The sequence below is a fragment of the Helianthus annuus genome, chromosome 1 (assembly GCF_002127325.2).
Source record: "Helianthus annuus cultivar XRQ/B chromosome 1, HanXRQr2.0-SUNRISE, whole genome shotgun sequence".
NCBI lineage: Eukaryota > Viridiplantae > Streptophyta > Magnoliopsida > Asterales > Asteraceae > Helianthus > Helianthus annuus.
The window spans coordinates 123,695,117-123,711,974 of NC_035433.2; the positions used below are offsets into that span (position 1 = coordinate 123,695,117).

The 16,858-nt window shown below is 29.6% G+C and overlaps 1 long non-coding RNA gene across 1 annotated transcript; it reads right to left on the reverse strand.

The window, feature by feature from the left end:
• Positions 1–5,728: 5,728 nt before the first annotated feature.
• On the reverse strand, positions 5,729–7,983 carry LOC110898792. Its single transcript, XR_002569629.2, has 3 exons — positions 7,894–7,983; positions 7,486–7,542; positions 5,729–5,936 (listed from the first exon to the last, which is right to left on the reverse strand). It is a non-coding gene; the product is annotated as an uncharacterized LOC110898792 (long non-coding RNA).
• Between the last annotated feature and the right edge of the window lie 8,875 nt (positions 7,984–16,858).

Consider the following 16,858-nt stretch of genomic DNA (forward strand, 5'->3'; position numbering starts at 1 on the left):
GTTTTAAGAGTTTTGAACTAATTTGCATTTGATAATCATTTAAGTGAATGTTTATACTTAAGACTATTGGTGCAATTTTGTCAATTGATGTAGCTGGTGTTTGCTTTGTGGATGAATTTAGCCTTTCAATAAAAAGATATAATTGTGAAAAAAATATCTAAAACAATGACCCATCATCTCTTAAAAATCGTTAAAATAGAATTGTAATTCAATGGCGGACGCAGGAATTATTTGCTTGGGGTTATGTCCAAGGTCGACTCCTGACCACCATGAGACCGTGCCCCCTAATGCACGGGATTCGGGAACCAGATGGAATCCGTAAACCCTCGCCCCCTGTCAGGTTCGAACCCGTGATTAAAATCGTGATTCGTCTCTTCACCCAAATGTCCATAAAACGGCCCAAACGGGAATCGAACCTGCGTCTCCATTAGGGAGGGCAAGCTAATTAACCGCTTCACCAAATTCTAAGGACTTACAACCAGTGTTGTAAAAATGGCGACTAGTCGGCCAGCCAAAAATCGGCAATTCCGGCCAGATTCCGGCAAAAAACTTGTATATTCCGGCCAAAACCTCTAAATTCCGCCCAATTTCCAATCAAACCATGTGAATTCCAATAATTAATCTTGTATACTTAAAGAAATTGAGTAAGAATTAAAATCTAGCTACTTAAAATATTTACATATAAAATTATGTATATGTATACATAAAACTGAAAATTACATATAAAAAACCCGATCCGATTAATCTCGAGTAGTCGCTAGTTCCCACCTCACCGGCCGACTAGCAAACTCTCCAACCTTACTTACAACTAAGTTATCTGACCCACCAATCAAACTCAAAACGATTCAGTCCAGTTTGGTTTTCAAAACACTGATGTATAAAGTTACAAAAAAAGAAAAGTTAAAACCACTCAGGAGCGGATCTAGTGTGGTGTGAGGGGTAACCTCCGCTACCCCTTAACTTTTCCGACGAAGTAGAATTTTCCTTAATTTTTAATGTTTTATGCATTATGTTACGCCTGAGATTATGTTATGCTACCCCTCCCAACAAAATTTAAAACTAAAATAGTGTTGCAGCGGCTACAGAAGTGTAACAGAGAGAAAGAGTTTGGTTGTCTTTTGTTTGGTGTGTCTTTTTGGTTCTGTTTGGAGTGTAACAACTCTTAGCTTCTGGCTAAGGGATTGTGTACAGTGTATCTATGTTTGCTTCTGGTATGGATTGGAAATTCTCGTTGGTTTGGAAAAAAAAAGTGTTTTCAAATGAAAGAGTAGGAAGAATACAATCTATATCTATACTATATAATAAAAGAAACCTATTTTGGGACACTTGTCATTCTCTCATTTAATTGATTAAAATTATTAATAATACTAATAATAATGATAATATTTAATCTAAATTAATAAAAATTTTTGTTATTAACAATATTTAATCAAATCTAAAATCTAATCTAATACAAATTTTTTTTATCAATAATATTATTAATATAAGTTGAAGTTGATTCATGGACTAAATAAATAAACAAATGTATCTGTATGATACGAAGAAAAAAAGGAATTACGACAAAAGAACCTTAATGACATGATAAAATAAAACAAAAGTAAAAAACAAAAGAGCCTCACACTTTCTGTGCTATAAAAAAACAACCCAAAGAAAATTCACTGTAGCTAAGCAATTGATAATAATAATCTATCTAATCTATAATCTATACTTTATAAAAAAACAAAACAAGCTTAGGCCACATGGCATGAACTTAAGCTATTAGATGCCACGTGGCATTTTATTGTTTCCTCTTTTTTCCCTTTGAGCGGCAAATTTAATAGACTCTTCCTATTCTACGTTTCATAATCTTACACTAGAAGAATTCCCAAATCCCTCTCAATCATCCTCTCATCTTCTCTCAAATCATCTTCCAAAAATAAATACATTCCATATTCTTATTCTTGAAGATCATTCCTTTCAATAATCTCCTCATCACAAACCCTAATCTAAGGCGATCGTTCCACTTTGACAATTTTTGTTTGTCGCATTCATCCGCCGTCACAAGTTCATCGATTTCTTCTTCGTCTTTTTCAGTTGTTAATTCACACAAAAACAGTAATAAAACATGAGATCGAAATTTGTGTTGATTATGAATCGATTTTAGATCTATTTTTGACATCTTGAATATCAAGTTTGTAGAAAGTGTTGAATTGCAGGTTTTTATTATTACATCGAAGAAGAAGAGAACAATATAGTTGTTAATTACAATTCATATATACTGTTTCTATTGTTGTTGGCAATTGATGAAGCTGAAGATGAATGGAGCCAAGAGCAATTTTGGTTGCATAGTTTGAAAGAAATTGTAGGTTGTGATTCACGAAGATAAAAATTGCAGGTTTTGCTATTTACAGCAACTCCAACGATCAGATGCACTCTGTGATTTATATAATAGGTATGGTGTTTCTATTTTTCGTTTATGAATTTTTCATGTACAGATGCTAATAGTGTTTCTTTTTCTTTTTTTTTCATATTGAAACCCTAAATCTGACATTGATTATTCATTCTTCAAAACAGGTTAATTAGTTAATTCTTTTAGTTTTTGTTTGCTGGTCAATCTAGGGTTTGGTCCCTTTACGGTGAATCCAAACTCTTATTTCGTATATATTGAATCCAAATCCCTAATGTTTGTTTTTAAATCAGGATTTGTTCCCCTTGCACTGAATCAAATCAGATGCTCTATCAGTTCCAGGTAAATACGGTAATTTTTTCTTGGTTTGATTGGATATTTGTTAAATTTTATTTGTTTCATTTTTAATCTAATTTCATTTAATTAAGAACGGGTCAATTCGTGTTGTGTTTAATCTCTCAAATAGGATTAAATCAAAATTTTCAACTTATAATTTAGCACTAATATTAAGTATGTTATAAAGTTTCATTTTACTAATAATGAGCATCTATAAGGAAAAAAAGACTGGATATCAATATTGAAACTAAAATTTGCACATTGTTTTGCTCCTTTAGTGCAATGGCAGATGAGGTTAACAAAGAAACCATTGGAATCAAGCTCTATGCCTCCAACAGAGAGCTGGAACATTACTTTTAAAGTATAATAATTCAGTTGTTCTGTGTAAAAATAAGTTTGAGTTGCATATGATGGTATGTTCTCTCAACAGAAAGTTCTCTAGACCATTAACGGAATAGTCTTGAAAACTTTCCGTTCGGGGAAAGTATCATCATCAATAAAAAACAATTGGAATGTAACTTTGCTCAATCTCAAATGGATCATTATATTTCATCATGCCGGTGCTATTATGAGCAATGAAATAAGAGTTATTGATCATAGAAACTTCCATGTTTTAGAGACGGAACATAAGTGAATTAACATCTTGCATTTTGATTATGATAATATTACAATAACTTCTCTTTCGAGGTACCCACTTCCCCATATCATTTTGTGGGAAGTTTGAGTAATTTAAATTGGTTTTTAATTGATATTTTTTCTATTTTTTATAAGTTTGTTGATAATGTGTTTAGCCTATGCAAAAGCTGTTTGCACACCTTGAGGTTGCGATAAACGTTATATTATTTCTATTCATTTTTATGTAGATAGAGATTTTAATTATAAACGGGTCATTTTTGGCTTGTGTTATTGATTTGTGACTGAACTTGCGTAATCTAATTATCAAACTTGCGAAATCTGGATATCGTCTTCTATAGTTATTGATTTGTGACTGGTATTCTTTTGGTGGATGTGGCTTCGTAGCATTTACAGAGATCGTCTTGAATATTTCGGAAGCTCTTAAACCAAATGCCTAACCCAAAGATGGATGTGGCTTCTATTTGACAAAATGTCAAGAAATTGGCTTGAAGTTAAAGGTAAACAAAAAAGGTGTCTTAAAACGGATGCAAGTGTTTTCTGAATTTAATATTCTTTGATTTTTTTTTTCTAAGAACTTCTAAATAGGATTGATAACTAAGCTATCAAAAAAGTATGGATGAAGCTCAAACTTAACTAAGTGTTGTCACCATTATTGTGTGCAAGCACCTTATATCAGTAGAGTGACCAATACTCTATATGACCAACAAATATTGATTTCAAATAAGGTTTAGTTGGTAATCTAAAGGGGTAGTGTTTTCCTTCTTTACTTGACACATTCAAAATTATTGCATGCATGCCCTTTTGCCATCTTTCTTTTGTAACACATATAAAGTTGTGAAAGATTACACATAAGATAACATCCAAAGCAGTTATAGAAACCTTACCACCATACTTTGGTTGACTATATTGTTTTCCATTACATCTTAACACACTTCACTAACAGTACATGTCATGCTTGATCTTTTTTTCAGAGAAGTGTAATTGAAGCTGTTGCGGATTCAAAGGCCTACTCACATTTTGATACACTTATTCAAGTCAACCATTGCCATATTATATAATATTACATCTTCACCATGCAATAATGCTCTTATATTTATTAGTTTTCGGGTCAATCAGGGCTGATTAGGACGTCTATTCTGCTGCAACAAGTGAGGTGCTGGTAATATTTTCTCTTTCTTTTGAGTGTGAATGACTGTACAAGCCTACAAGGTGTTGCAGGTGGGTTGGGTAACAAGTCAAAACAAGTCGAGCATATTAATTCATAAACACTATATTGTTAAAAAAAATTATAAAATGTATAAATGATTACAATTCATTGTTATTATGAAAGCTAGATGATTAAAATAATAATTTGAACTTTTTTCATATTAAAACCGTTTGGAAGGTTTTATGCGTTTTGGTGTGTATTGGATGGCTTTTTCATACTTTATCCTGTTACATTTTGAGTTAAGTTACAGCCTTTAAAATGGTTCCAATATGTATACTTAGGCTGGATAGGAGTTAACAAGTCACTAAAAGTAATGATGTTTTTCAAATTGATCAAGACTCAACATTGAATAAAACGGGTGCATACAATGCTTAGACTAGATCTAAATTTTCTAAAATTTTGACCTTTTTAACTTGGGTGCGAGGACAAACAAAGTGCTTACAAGTCACAATTTTGCAGGTCTCTCGGCTTATTTGTCGCTTTATCAAGTTCGACACTTTAAATTCGTTGATGATTCATTGTTGATTTAGCACATTGTTTGTTGAATTTCAATTCGATCTCAGGTGAACAATCTCGATTTCTGTTGTATATTTCAATCATTGTTAACTGCGTTTGATACATTACGTACCCGTGGGTAGAGGGATAGATTTCGTTACTTCAACGATTATTTCATTTAAAGGATTATTTTAACATTTTTAAGTTATATATTTGTGTGTTAGTCCACCCGCGAAATTCGCGGGATCTTAGACTAGTCTATAATATACTAGGTTATCACCCGCGAACTTCGCGGGTAGAAAAATTTACTTTATATTAATCGAGTTATGTCATTAAAGAAAATAAAAATACATGTTTTCAAACGTAATTTTTTTATAATTGTTTTGAATTGAAAGTTGTAGTCAATGGGTTGCGAGTAAGGTCAGAAACTTCGGGCAAGAACCGGAGGCAGAAACTTGCCTCTCTGAACGACCCATGAAACAAATAAAAAACTTTTCTTTTTTATAATAAAATATACACATGAAGTTGTTGGAACCTGCAAAACAAACTCATTTAATTAAATTTAGAAGTTAATTAAAAGTTTAAATTAGAAAATATAAACAACAAAAACTTTATTCATTAAAATATACACATGAAGTTGTTAACCTGAGCTTCACCAACAACTCTGCATCATCGACATCGCAGAGTACATCCAAAATCATTTAACATCCTAAACCTGTAACAACCACCCAGATAAGAGACTTAATCTTCCAAGTACCTCGAATGGTTTGTCGGATCATTCAAAATCCAGTATGTTTAACGCAACTTCACAGCTCTATGAAACAATCGGCTCTGGATCTTTGGAGAATTCCTCAAATAGAGATATACATTGGTCATCTACAAAAATGGTTTACTAAGGTCAGAAACATCAAGTTTTTCATAAAAGTGTCCCGAGTCAACCCAACACAACCGTTTTGACCCTAAAAACCATGTTTGACTACCTACCCAATATAGTCCATTTTCCACAAAATATTATTAAAAAGTATAGTAGATTTTAGAAGCATGGTTACCTTATATTTTTGGTTTTAAAAATGTGGCAACTCTCTCTCTATCCTCTTTTCTCTGTATTAAATTATTCTTTTTTCCTTTTCCTTTCAGTTTTTCGTTCAGAATATAATTCAGATTATAACAACCTCTCATTTTTTATACTTAAATGTGAATCTAATTGTTCAAACTTATTTGTCTACAATCAACAAAATCTCATATAACCAGCAATTTAATGCACAATCAAAGGTGTCACAATCAAACACAAACATAATTCAATCTACACATTTCTCAAAACACAATCTCTAACATTACTAACCTGTAGCAATTATTCAAAACCCTAACTAATGTGTTGTGCACTCACTAATATCTGCTACACATGTCTCACTTATTCATCTTCACAACTTCAAACACATCTTATCTAACACCTTATGCCAATCAACAAAATCTCATATATACATAAACCTTGAATATTACTCAAACACATCTTATTTAACGAATCAAAATAAAAACACATAAACCTTGAATATTACTCAATTTATGACTATTATCCCACAAAACAAAACTTTGTCAACAAATTATACTAACTTATGCAATGGTAAACCATAAAAATAACAAATTAATTTAGATGATTAGCCTTGCAGAAAACCCAAATCGGGAAAGTTTACCAGAATCGTTAACGAAAAAAATCAGACTCAGATTGGGTTACTCAAGCGGATATTAATCACGAAAAAAATCAGACTCAGATTGCCATTACTTCAAAATTTAAATTTAAAATAATGATTGAATTCAAAATTTAAAATTTAAAATCTGAAAATCAAATCACTAATATCCAATCCCGTAAATCAAGCAAACTTATTAGAAAAGTCTAACCTTTCAAATTTAAATTCAATATACAGATTCGAAATTTAAAATCAAACACATTAATGGCAAACTTTCAAATCTAATAAGTTCTGTTCAAACTTATTTGTCTACAATCAACAAAATCTCATATAACCAGCAATTTCATGCACAATCAAAGGTGTCACAATCAAACACAGACATAATTCAATCTACACATTTCTCATAACAAAATCTCTAACATCACTAACCTGTAGCAATAATTCAAAACCCTAACTAATGTGTTGTGCACTCACTAATATCTGCTACACATGTCTCACTTATTCATCTTCACAACTTCAAACACATCTTATCTAATACCTTATGCCAATCAACAAAATCTCATACATTAATCAGCAATACAATGCACATTGAAAGACCTCACAATCAATTTCAAACATCAATCAATATACAAAATTTCTCAAGGCACAAATTTTAATATCACTAACCTAATGCGCTACTACTCAATAATGTGTCGGTGCCATGAAAAAACATCATAACCTTAACTAATGTGTTAACTTACCAAGGCTCAAGGCTGTATATTTTCCCAATGTTGTTTGTCCGACGCATCGTCACAAATCTAACAACCGAGTCAATCAAATTATTAGTTAAAACCCAATAAACAAAGTATACTAATATCCAATCCTGTAAATCAAGCAAACTTATTAGGAAAGACTAACTTTTCAAATTTAAATTCAATTTACAGATTCGAAATTTAAAATCAAACATATTAATGGCAAACTTTAAAATTTAAATTTAACATAATAATTGACTTCGAAATTGAAAATTTAAAATCAAACACAATAATGGTTTATTCAAAAATTTAAATTTAGAATAATGATTAACTTCAAAATTTAAAATTTAAAATCTGAAAATCAAATCACTAATATCTAATCCCGTAAATCAAGCAAACTTATTAGGAAAGTCTAACCTTACCAAGCAAAACCAACCGACATGGTACCAATTTACAGCAATAGCAAGCATATCTCTGTCCAACATAGTTGAAGCCAAAAACTCCGGACCATCCAAAATAAACACCTAATGAATCAAAATAAAAGCACATCCCTAAAATTACAAATAATATAGTTAAATCATCTCATAAAAAAACATCAGGATTTCAAAGCATTCAAAATTTAAAATCAAACATAATAATGGTTTACTTCAAAATTTAAATTTAAAATAATGATTGACTTCAAAATTTAAAATTTAAAATATGAAAATCAAACCACTAATATCCAATCCCGTAAATCAAGCAAACTTATTAGGAAAGTATAACCTTTCAAATTTAAATTCAATTTACAGATTCGAAACTTAAAATCAAACACATTAACGGAAAACTTTCAAATTTAAATTTAAATTTAAAATAATGATTGATTTCAAAATTTAAAATTTAAAAATCAAATCACTAAGGAAACATACAAAAAATATAGGATCATATTCCTCAATCAACTTTAACAACGAATGAGAGTTGTTTTTAGGATCCATAATTGCAAACGAAATAACCATTGTTTTAGAAAATATATAATGGTAATATATTTATAGAAACAAAGTCTATTTACAGAAACCGAATCATAATTCCAAATACAAAAATAATCTTTAACAACAGTAATCTGTTTATAGAAACAAAAACAACTTTAAAATTGAAATCAAATGCATCTTTAAAGAATTAACAACTAACTAAATACAAAAATTATAACTCAATGACTCACGATAAATCATCATCACTAATTTTAAGACCATTGACATATGGAAGTTGTTTTCCCCACAATAAGGTTGCAAAATCATATGGTATTTCCTATCAATCGAAACAAAAAAAAAACATATAAGTTGCAATAACTTATTGTGTGCACAAAACTGAAAACTTAAGAAACATACCAAAAATATAGGATCATAGTTCTCAATCAACTTTAACAACGAAGGAGCGTTGTTTTCATGATCCATAACTGCAATGGAAGTAACCACTGTTTAAAAAAAATATAACGGTAATCTATTTCTAGAAACAAAGTCTATTTACATAAACCGAATCATAATTTCGAATACAAAAATCATCTTAAACAACACTAATCTATTTATAGAAACAAAAACAACTTTAAAAAGAAATTAAAGACATCTTTAAAGAATTAACAATTAACTAAGTACAAAAATCATAACTAAATACAAAAAATTATAACTCACAAAACAAACCATAAGAACTTCAAAAGATAATCACATAAAATTTCAAATTAACACCTAAAGACAAAAATAAAAAAGAAAGACTATACATATAAAAAAACAAACAACACCAACAAAACTGAACTAACCTGTTTTTGGTTGACGAACAATTCGAAAAATATAGGATCATAGTCCTCAATCGACTTTAATAACGAAGGAGCATTGTTTTCATTATCCATAACTGCAAAGGAAGTAACCATTGTTTAAAAAAATATAAGGGTAATCTATTTATAGAAACAAAGTCTATTTACAGAAACCGAATCATAATTTCGAATACAAAAATCATCTTTAACAACACTAATCTATTTATAGAAACAAAAACAGATTTAAAAATAAATTAAAGACATCTTTAAAGAATTATTAAATACAAAAAATATAACTAAAATACAAAAAATTATAACTCACAAAACAGTGCAAGATATACCTTTTCTTCAACTTCTCATAGGAACCCATTCAATAGTTCCTTGTAGGGGAAGGAGTCTGAAAGAAGCTCTTCACCTAAAATTACAAAACACAAAAAGTTGTGAGATATGCAACTCGAGTACAAAAACAATAGTCAAAGACTCGAAGCATCCCTAAAATTACAAATAATATAGTCAAAGCATCGCATAAAAAACATCAAGATTTCAAAGCATACAAATTTTAAAATCAAACACAATAATGGTTTACTTCAAAATTTAAATTTAAAATAATGATTGACTTCAAAATTTAAAATTTAAAATCTGAAAATCAAATCACTAATATCCAATCCCGTAAATCAAGCAAACTTATTAGGAAAATCTAACCTTTCAAATTTAAATTCAATTTACAGATTCGAAATTTAAAATGAAACACATTAATGGAAAACTTTTAAATTTAAAATTTAAATAGAAACCTTAATTCTGGAAAAATTATCATACTAAAAATAAATCACTAAAATTTAAATTTGAGGTTTCAAAAAAAAATCATTAACAAAATTTAAAATTGCTCAAAAATATAAATTTAAAATTTGAATTCCGGAAATAGAAACCCTAATTTCGGAAAATAATCATACTAAAAATAATTCACTAACGAAATTTAAAATTGATCAAAATTTTAAATTTAAAAATTAAATTCCGGAAATATAAATAGAAACCTTAAAATTTTAAATTTGAGGTTTCAAAAAACGTAACACCATTTATTTATAGAAACAGAAACCTTAATTCCGCAAAATTATCATACTAAAAATAAATCACTAACGAAATTTAAAATTGCTCAAAATTTTAAATTTTAAATTTAAATTAGAAACATCAAAATTTAAAATTTAAAATTGGAATTCTAAAAATTATATCACTAACATCCAATGCCATAAATTATCATACTAAATATAAATCACCATTTATTTGCTATAAGTTTAAAACAAAATAAAAAAAAGATAAATATCAGTTTACTTAAAATATGATTAGTAAATAGAATATAGGATCGTAGTCCTCAATCGACTTTAATAACGAAGGAGCATTGTTTTCATTATCTATAACTGCAAAGGAAGTAACCATTGTTTAAAAAAATATAACGGTAATCTATTTATAGAAACAAAGTCTATTTACAGAAACCGAATCATAATTTCGAATACAAAAATCATCTTTAACAACACTAATCTATTTATAGAAACAAAAACATATTTAAAAAGAAATTAAAGACATCTTTAAAGAATTAAAAACTAATTAAATACAAAAATTATAACTAAAATACAAAAAAATTATAACTCACAAAACAGTGCAAGATATACCTTTTCTTCAACTTCTCATAGGAACCCATTCAATAGTTCCTTGTAGGGGAAGGAGTCTGAAAGAAGCTATTCACCTAAAATTACAAAACACAAAAAGTTTGTGAGATATGCAACTCGAGTACAAAAACAATAGTCAAAGACTCGAAGCATCCCTAAAATTACAAATAATATAGTCAAAGCATCTCATAAAAAAACATCAAGATTTCAAAGCATACAAAATTTAAAATCAAACACAACAATGGTTTACTTCAAAATTTAAATTTAAAATAATGATTGACTTCAAAATTTAAAATTTAAAATCTGAAAATCAAATCACTAATATCCAATCCCGTAAATCAAGCAAACTTATTAGGAAAATCTAAACTTTCAAATTTAAATTCAATTTACAGATTTGAAATTTAAAATGAAACACATTAATGGAAAACTTTTAAATTTAAAATTTAAATAGAAACCTTAATTCCGGAAAAATTATCATACTAAAAATAAATCACTAAAATTTAAATTTGAGGTTTCAAAAAAAAATCATTAACAAAATTTAAAATTGCTCAAAAATATAAATTTAAAATTTGAATTCCGGAAATAGAAACCCTAATTTCGGAAAATAATCATACTAAAAATAATTCACTAACGAAATTTAAAATTGATCAAAATTTTAAATTTAAAATTTAAATTCCGGAAATATAAATAGAAACCTTAAAATTTTAAATTTGAGGTTTCAAAAAACGTAACACCATTTATTTATAGAAACAGAAACCTTAGTTCCGCAAAATTATCATACTAAAAATAAATCACTAACGAAATTTAAAATTGCTTAAAATTTTAAATTTAAAATTTAAATTAGAAACCTCAAAATTTAAAATTTAAAATTTGAATTCTAAAAATTATATCACTAACATCCAATGCCATAAATTATCATACTAAATATAAATCACCATTTATTTGCTATAAGTTTAAAACAAAATAAAAAAAGATAAATATCAGTTTACTTAAAATATGATTAGTAATTAGAATACACATAAACGTACCAAAAATATCGGGTCATCTTCGTCAATAAGCTTTAAAAATGAAGGACTGTTGTGCAAGGGATACATATCTGAAAAATATATATGAAGGTTTTTAAAAAAAAATAAAACGGTAAAGTATTTATAGAAAAACAATCAATATTCCTAAATCAACAATCAATAAGCTTTAAAAGATAATTTAATCAATTGAGAAACTTCCAAATTCAAAAATAAAAAGAAACAGTTTAAAAAGATAAAAAAAATATTTATTTTTTAGAACCAAAATCAATATTCCAAAGACAAAAACATTATACCGGATGAAAAAATATCAGACCACTGTAAATCTTCATCAACACAATCAAAAAACATCGGACACAATCAAAACATATCATCATCAACAACAAACTAAAAGACTGTAAATAAAAATATGAGTAACATGAGAACAAAATCAAAACATCAACAAAATATCATTTCATATGATTGGAATCGGATAATGCAAAATCATCATCCACAAACAACCAACAAACAACGAAAAAAAAAAAAAAGAAATACCGAACAGAAAGGATAAAATCAAACCTACACAAACTTAAAAAAAAGAAAACAGCTATAACATTTAACTAACCTCTGTTGTTTCACGAATGATCGGAGTCCGATATTATTCAAGATTTAGGGTTCCACATGAAAAACAAAATCAACAAAAATCAGTAACTTTGATATATGTAGATGATGATAATAAAACCTCTGATCTTGATTTTGTTTGCAAAAAAAAAAAAAAAAACAGAAAGATAAATGTTCAATCGCTAGATTAAAGATAAACAATAGATAAACAACAAATTAAAACAACAAATTAAAACAACATACCTTCAATTTTTATGATCAGATCTACAAAGTTTAGGACAAAGAAGAAGTTAATAGCATTCGACACAATCTTTATAAAATCAAGTTTCTATAGAATTGAATAACATAAATAAAGTAGATTTAGGATCGATTGTGTAGATTACAATCGTAAAACAAAGAAATCAGAAACAATAAAATCAAAAACATAGAAACATACCTTTGATTGGTTAATAGGATTGATTTGTGTGAAGAAGATGATGTTGCAGAGATTTGGCTATGGTTTAGAATTGAGGATATTGGTGGTGGTGATAGGAGAGAGGATGCAACTTAGTTTTTTAGGGTTTGTAAAGTGTGTGCAAGAAGAATGAGAAAAAAAAGGAAATATATACTATGACCCGAATTCGAAAAACCCGACCCAACTCAATTTGGATCCCGCCTTTTTTCCTTGGAATCGTGATTGTACAAAGCAAATTGAGATTTCCCTCCTAAACCAAATTGCCACATCAGCCTAGATGGCCAAAGACAAAGGACACATAGCCCAAATCCATCTCATTTATATATATATATAGATTAAAAAAGAGAAGTGATGTACCAAATTGTAATTTTACTACAAGTACAAGTTATTAAGCAATATTTACAAGAGAGTGCAAGCCAACATAACATAACAGGGATCTGACTTTATTTTTAAGACGCTGAGGGTTAAAATTGGGATTTTGTAGTGGGATTGAATGCCGCCTCTTCAATTTCATTCTTTGTGGCAAAATCGAATGGATCTGGATGAGTGCGATGGAATACGTTTCGTAAATTGATGATGAATTAAAGATTTAATTAAGTCGAAACCTACCCTTAAATCCTATAATACATGAGATAAAGAAAGAAGAGCATCCCCTCAAGCAAGCAAGACATCATGCCAGAAAGACAATCGATCTAGGGTTTGGATACCAGAGTCTTAGTTGAAGGCTGCAACCGATTCGTCTCATCATACGAAACAAAGGTTTCCTCTTTCCTAGCATATATGAGGATTGCTTTTATGGATTAAATTTTTGTAGATTTCATCTCTTTCGTTTCAAGATCTTACAAGTTTAGGGCTCATTCGTGTAAGTTTTTTTTTGTTTACTTATTTTGTGATTTTGTTGTTGTTATGTTTCTATTCGGATTGTGGTTACGAATTTGAGGTATGACTCATTAGATCAACGGTTTGCTGTTAAGTTGGAATATTGTTGCAACTTGTGTGATGATTGTGATTGTTGGTGGTTTTATGTAGGTTGTATCACCCCTTACTGATGTTGTAAAGAGCGATGGGAGAGAGAACTACAAAGAGGGAGAGAATTGAAGACACACTAGCAGCACCGCCGCCGCCGACCTCACACCAATTTGTAGTGTATTATTTGCAACGGAAGTCGGAAGGACCGCGGGAAGCCGTTCTGGTTTCATGTCGTAACGCAAATCGATGCGGGGAACTCGCCGGTACAAATCTCTGTTTTTTAGTTGGGGTTTGGTTCATTTGTTTTCTGAATTAATCTTGCTTTTCATTTATGTGTTACATTTCATTTTGTTTTGTTTTGATGTTTCACTACTTAATTCATTTATTAATTTCATAAATTTGTTAGCAATTTAGGAGGTTTTAAGCATTTTAAAATGTTTTACTCTTTGAGTGGCTATTGATTTGTTCAGGTTAATCTATTTTATTTAGTGTTTGGTTTTGTTCAACTTTGTGGAACTTATGTTTCTTAAAAGCTAATTAAGTCTACTAGAGTTTGGTTTGCAGGTATTTTTGTTACCAACTCCTAGGAAATAAGCAATGAGAATGCCACTAGATGAGTGATTGTGAAATGATGAGATCAGCTATGGAGATGTGGGCTGCTCTTCTAATGGCCTCATCAAGGATTTGAGAAAATGTGATCTCTAAATGGGTATGCCACTTCTGAAATAATGATTTACTTATATGTGTACTGGATTGAACAACTATGCTATTGTTTATAAGAGGACAAGTCGGCCTACAAGCCCTTTAACAAAGGGGCAGTGATCTGCAGAAGAGGTATGCCATAAAATTTGTGCTGTTACATACCTTGTAGCATAATTTCACTATAGAAAAAAGTTTAAATAAAGCCCCAATGCATATGAAGAATGTCCACTGGCTTATGCTTTTTTATATAGACTTGATTAGACTTGCATTATTATTGGAAAAATTGTGTTACTTGTAGGGAGTTTTGAAGTATGTCGAGTCGGTTATGTGGGTGGGTTGTTGGGTGATATAACCGGAAGCTTGGATGCAAAAAAGGTTCATAATAAATGGTTTCAACCTCACTTTACTCTTATTTCTTTTTGTTTTTTTTTTGGAATTTATAATCGTTTATTGTTTCAGAGCATGGGTGATATAACTGAAAGCTTGGATGCAAAAAAGGCTTTGACAGGAGCACTAAAAATTCATAAAAAGTATCTGAAAAAGGCAGAGTATTACATCTTTAATAATTGTTCTTTCATACATGTTAGAAGTGGGAAAATGGGCTGGTTGGGCCGATGGATTTTGTGCGGGCCGAAACAGGCCTGGTTACGTTGATCCAAGACAAATTTTCGAATGAAACAAATAAAAGAGATTTTAGCATTAAAAGTGCAAGTTGGACGGTTGTTGACCCGTTTGATCATTTGATCCATTTCTTTTAAAGCTATTTTATATGAATTTTACCTGTTACAAATACGACATAATCTCTAATAAATGTGGTAAAGGGGCACACTTCTTTTTTGGGATTTTATGCAAGAAATTGAGAGAATATGATGAATGATATGAAGTGGTCAAGGGTGCTGGTCTAAAGAATTTAAAGACTATAATTCAGGAAGTCAAGGTTGCTTTGAAGTTTATAATTCTGTTTGGATTTAAAGTTGAGGTGATGTTAGATTGAAAGTTGGTGTTAAATGGGTTCTGGTTAAGAATGGTGTCATTGCTGCCAAAAAGATTAGGTTTAAGACTGTTGCCTTGAAGCCCATTAATTGGGCTTGGCGTGTTATGGCTGCAACTATAGGAATGGATATGCAGATTGAAGATGAGGCTGCTACTTGCTGTTATTTCTGTTTTGTTTTGAGTATTATGTTTACGCTTTTCATTAAAATCGAGTTGTGAATATCCCAATTAGCATATCTTTTTGTATTGCTATACCGAATGTTGGTGTCATACCACTACTGTAATGAACCAAAACGATATAGGCATACTATACAGAAAATTACGAACCGATTGATAAACCAGCTATGAACAACAACCGGGTTGTAAATTGTCATCGCCGCCGCATCGCGCGGGTCCCTGCTAGTATAATAAAAGAAACCAAGTTTTAAACACGTGTCATTCATTGAAGCCATCTATTTTTATAGATAATTAATATCAATTAAACGATAATTATACAATTAAATTTAATATAAATATAAACAATTCATATAGTAGATAATATATATAATATTTTAAAATAGAGTAAATTAAAAAAATCGTCCTTTATGTATGTCACTTATTACAAACTGTGTTCCTTGTCTTCAATAATTAGAGAAAACGTACTCGATGTTTGCAAACTCTTGCAAGTTATGTCCTTTATCCCTAACTCAGTTAATTTAAATGATTTATTTATTTTATTAAACTAAAATAGTTAAGTGTAGAACCTATTTAAAAAATGTTTAAAAGGTGTTCATTGGTTCTATACTTATATTTTCGTGTTTAATTCTCAACTCAAATACGGTAATCACCATGTTTACGTGACATTTATAAGAACAATCACCACAATCACCCCATCCATCGTATATCGAGTATATCCGTTAGTTTTTTTCAGATATAATTTTTTATTATGTATTATATTTTCAAAAAAAAAATATAATACATAGGATTTATAAAGATATAACTTTTTATTGTTTGGTATATAAAATTACATGTGTTCAACCCGTATAACACAACCTCCCGCTTTAGTCTCCCTAACGCTCGAACTTAGTCTCGCTCCTCAGCTCGACGAGGTTCTTAAAAATGTAACTTTTTTTATTATTTAATATATAAAATTAAATTTACTCAACCCGTACAATACACGGGGTTCTTAAAGATATAACTTTTTTAATTATTTAATATATAA